General features: G+C 38.6%; 1 pseudogene; it reads left to right on the forward strand.

Annotated features, from left to right (window-relative positions):
• Positions 1-3,779: 3,779 nt before the first annotated feature.
• LOC123847545 (prefoldin subunit 3-like) lies at positions 3,780-4,595 on the forward strand (annotated as a pseudogene).
• Positions 4,596-4,871: the final 276 nt, after the last annotated feature.

The raw sequence follows: 4,871 nt of genomic DNA on the forward strand, positions 1-4,871 counted from the left end.
GGGACACAGTTAGCTTATATCAACTGAGATGAATCATGTTATAATTGGTTGTTTTTTTGTAAGAATCACCATTATAGCATGGAGAAAGAAAGTAGCAGTGGGCTGCTTACAATAGTTGTATGAACGGGGAATAATTCAGTTACATGTTATTGAAGTGGGAGTTTATGGAAGAGAAAATGTGATTAGAATTTAATAAAAGTGTATATTAGAGAATTATATCTTTGGTATAAACTAATAGGTAAATAAATTACAATATTTTGTCCTAATGAAAGAGCTGACACTTTGATTTGTGACCTTGACATTATTTAGAAGATGCCATAAAAATTGCTATTGAGAATTGTACTAACTCTGAGAAATGTTAGCAATTTTAGAACACTAATTCAATGGTAGGATGTCCAACATTTAAACTCAATTGAAACAGAGAAAAATTTTAATTCCAGAATAATAACATTGAGTATATGTACATTAACTGAAATATATTTTTCCTATGCCATTTAAGTAAAGAGGTTGGGCAGCTTTTGCTATTGCTCACCTTCCTGGTTAGTCATAATTTTGATTCTGCTAAAAAGAAATCATAAAAACTTAAGTCAAATTTAGGAGATTCATCATTTTAGTTTGCATATTTCCTCATAAAAAATGAGTCTGTTTCTGTTTTGTTTTTTAGATTCCACATATGAGTGAAATCATATGGTATTTGTCTTTCTCTGTCTGATTTATTTCACTGAGCATAATACCCTCTATGTCCATCCATATTGTTGCAAGGACAAGATTTCATTCTTTTTGATGGCTGAGTAATATATATATAATAACCCATATTTCACACCTTCTGTATCCACTCACCTATTGATCAACACATGGGTTGCTTACATATTTTAGCTATTATAAATAATGCTGCCATAATTGTTCCACAGTTCTTGGATGTTTTGTTCTATTTTTTTGTTTTTATTTCTTTTTTTCTCTTTGCATTTCAATTTGGGAAGTTTGTATTTATGTATCTTTAAGCTCCCTGATTCTTTCCTTGGTTACCTGCACTTTACTGATGAATCCATGGAAGGCATTAAGGTTTTGGATTTCTAGAGTTTCTAGAGTTTCCCTTTGATTCTTTCTTAGAGTTCTCACTCATCTCTTTATACTATCCATATTTTCTTTAATGTTTTCCTTTAGACTCCTTGAGATAGTAATCATAGTTATTTAAAATTTCATATCTGATAATTCCAGCATCTGTATCAGCTTTGTGTTGATAAGCTTGTGTGCAACTTGGAGAATGATTTCAAGTCTCCCCATGTCTTGCTTTGACTGCCCCTGAGTAGGTGCAGCCTAGCATATGTACACATCTTTCTGACCCCAGAGATGTCTATGATCTCAAGAAGGCTTTCTTGACAGCCTCTTTCCCTGGTTCTTTCCATTAAACTTCTGGCTGCTATGCAATTTTGTATGAGAACAAGCAGCCTTCTCTTAATTGTTCTCCACCAAGATCTTAGTTATTTTTAATAACATCCTTAAGCATAAAGTTGTCCACTCTCTGTTCCAAATAAAGGCAGGCCTCTTAGGCAGAGCTGTGGAGTCTTTGTCCTTGTGGCCTGCCTTTCCTCCTGGATAGAACCCATGTGCCACTGCACTAGATCTCTAGCAGGAAACTGCTCCTCCTTCACCCACTACCAGTGGCTACTCACTAGGGTCAGGGCAGACCCCGGTCTTCCCAGCTTGCTCCTCCCAGGCTGGAACCTCCTCCCTTCCAGCTAGCTGGGGATGGGGTAAATTAGAGCCTTAGTATTTTCAGCCTGCCATGCCTGGGGTAGGATTTCTGTCTTGAGGGGAGGCTGTGTGTAGGAAGAGAGACTCCGTATACTACCCCTGCAGAAGTAGAGCTATTCCAATCCTTCAGTAATAGAGCTCCTGTAACATGCGCCTGAAGAAGATGAAACACCACCTGCCTACCCTTCTTGTGGTCATCATAGCCCCAGACTGGGAGCTGGGGGGAGAGGAATCTTATTCTTGGTTGCAAATTCCATCCAAGAGGTAGAGCTTCCATAATGTGGAACCGAGGGAGTATGTAAAGGAGCAGATCATGGTTCAGATGTCTCAGCCACTCACTGTTCTTACCCAAGATTTAGCATATTTTCTTGAAAGAATGTTTGCTCATTTGCTCCGTGTCCTTAGTACAATTTCCAGACTTTGAATGATTGACTTTTATAATTTTCACCAGTTAAATCATTGTTTGGTAGGGGAGAGGATCTGCTCAGGTCCTTACTTCATCATTTTGAAAATGATGTCACCCCAGGCACTTTTTTTTTTTTTTTAAACCAGTGGAGACCTGGTGTAGCAAAATGGAATCTGGAAGAGCTACAGTAAACTCTTTGTTCTCACTATCTGGCAGGAAAAAAAATTCTTCCCCATTTCTCCTCCAGATGGATGGTCCCAAAGTGCACTTCTTCTTTTTTTTTTTTTTCTTTTTCAAGTTTTTATTTAAATTCCAGTTAGGTAACACACGGTGTTATATTAGTTTCATGTGTAGAATTTAGTGATTCAACACTTACATACAACACGGGTACTCATCACAAGTGCCCTTCTTAATCCCCATCACCTATTTCACCCATCCCCCAACCCACCTCCCCTTGGGTAACCATCAGTTTGTTCTCTATAGTTAAGAGTCTGTTTCTTGGTTTTCCTGTCTTCTTCCCCGCCGTGTTCATTTGTTTTGTTTCTTAAATTCCACATATGAGTGAAATGATATGGTATTTGTCTTTTTCTGACTAACTCATTTCACTTAGCATAATACTCTCTAGCTCCATCCACATCGTTGCAAATAGTAAGATTTCATTATTTTTATGGCTGAGTAATATTCCACTACACACACACACACGTATCACATCTTCTTTACCCATTCATTGATTCATCAGTCAATGGACATTTGGGCTCTTCCCATAATTTGGCTATTGTTGATAATGCTGCTGTAAACATCAGGGTCAAGGCACATTTCTTAGAGCAACTGATCAGGGTTAGCCAACTTTTGTATCATCTTCGTCCCATCCTTGCTTTTCTTCTCCTTTATTTCCTGACTCAGCATTTGCTCTTAAGCCTCTGTCTTTGGTTCTGCTTTCTGAGGAACCCAGTATAAAACATATGCCATGTTTCTCTCTCTCTCTCTTCTTATTTTACTCCATGCTTTATAAATAATTTATGATTTGGGTTAACCATTGCATTACATTATTCTAAGTTAAATAATGAAAGCTAGCATAAAACTTATTCCTTAGCTTATAGCTTATTATGAAAATGAAAAACATTATATTAGACTGTATGACTTTAATCTTAATGTCTTCTAACTACGTTACAGTTTACTTTTCAGTGGTATTATCCCTCAAAATGCATAGGAACACATTCATTTGAATTAAAAATGTAAGACTTGTTATTTCTTTAACAGAAAGTCAATCTGATTTGCTTAACTGGGGTAACAGTGAAACCTAACCTTGTAATTAAGTTAAAAGTGGACATTTTCGATAAGCAAGTTTAACCCGCAGCTCTGATTTTTGACGAAACATATTTAAATCACATGACATGACAAAACATTTTATCAAACATACTGTATGGAAAATATGCTGAAATTAGGAATATTTTAATTTTCCCTTTGTGACTGCAACGGGTGGTTTCCAGTGAAAAAAATACATAGTTAACGCTTCTCCAAAACGGTGGCCGCTAAGTACGGTTGTGGCTCAGGAGAAGCGGCCACAGGGAACCGGCAGCAGCTCCACCTAGAGGTTCCTGAGGCCAGGTTTGCGGAAGATGTAGATTCTTTCATGAAACAGCCTGGGAATGAGACTGCAGATACAGTCCTAAAGAAGGGGGATGGGCGCCTGGGTGGCTCAGTCGGTTAAGCGACTGCCTCCGGCTCAGGTCATGATCCTGGAGTCCCGGGATCGAGTCCCGCGTCGGGCTCCCTGCTCGGCAGGGAGTCTGCTTCTCCCTCTGACCCTCCTCCTTCTCATGCTCTCTGTCTCTCATTCTCTCTCTCTCAAATAAATAAATAAAATCTTAAAAAAAAAAAAAAAAAAAAAAAAGAAGCGGGATGAACAGTACCGGAAGTGTAAGTTTATGGAACTCAACCTTGCTCAAAAGAAAAGGAGGCTGAAAAGTCAGGTTCCTGAAATTAAGCAGACTTTAGAAATTTTAAAATACATGCAGAAGAAACAAAGAGCCCACTAGTTCACCGGAGACCAGATTCTTCCTGGCAGATAACCCGCATTGCCAAGCTTCAGTTCCTCCTACTGATAAAGTGTGTCTGTGGTTGGGGGCTAATGTAATGCCTGAATATGGTATTGATGAAGCTCTGGCATTGTTGGCAAAGAATTTATCGACTGCCACGAAGAATCTTGACTCTCTTGAGGAAGACCTTGATTCTTTCTTTGAGATCAATTTACTACCACAGAAGTCAGTATGGCCAGGGTTTATAATTGGGATGTAAAAAGAAGAAACAAAGATGAGTCTACCAAGAACAAAGCATAATGCTGGCAATTAAAAATGTGGTTCAGTTTTCCAAACATGTTATTTTACATACCCCAAAATTTATCCCTAAAGGTTGACATCACTTTGACTGATTTTTTTTTTAAGATTTTATTTATTCATTTATTTGAGAGAGTGAGAGAGAGAGCACACGAGACGGGGGAGGGTCAGAGGGAGAAGCAGGCTCCCTGCCGAGCGGGGAGCCGGATGCGGGACTCGATCCCGGGACTCCAGGACCATGACCTGAGCCGAAGGCAGTCGCTTAACCGACTGAGCCACCCAGGTGCCCCTGATTTTTTTTTTTAAGAGCAAGAATGGTAATTAAAACTTAAAAGAAAGATAAACATCATTTTATTATAAAAACAAAATTAGTT

Source organism: Mirounga angustirostris, unplaced genomic scaffold, assembly GCF_029215605.1.
Source record: "Mirounga angustirostris isolate CCGP_5_RB_7025 unplaced genomic scaffold, mMirAng1.0.hap1 SCAF_2, whole genome shotgun sequence".
Lineage (NCBI taxonomy): Eukaryota > Metazoa > Chordata > Mammalia > Carnivora > Phocidae > Mirounga > Mirounga angustirostris.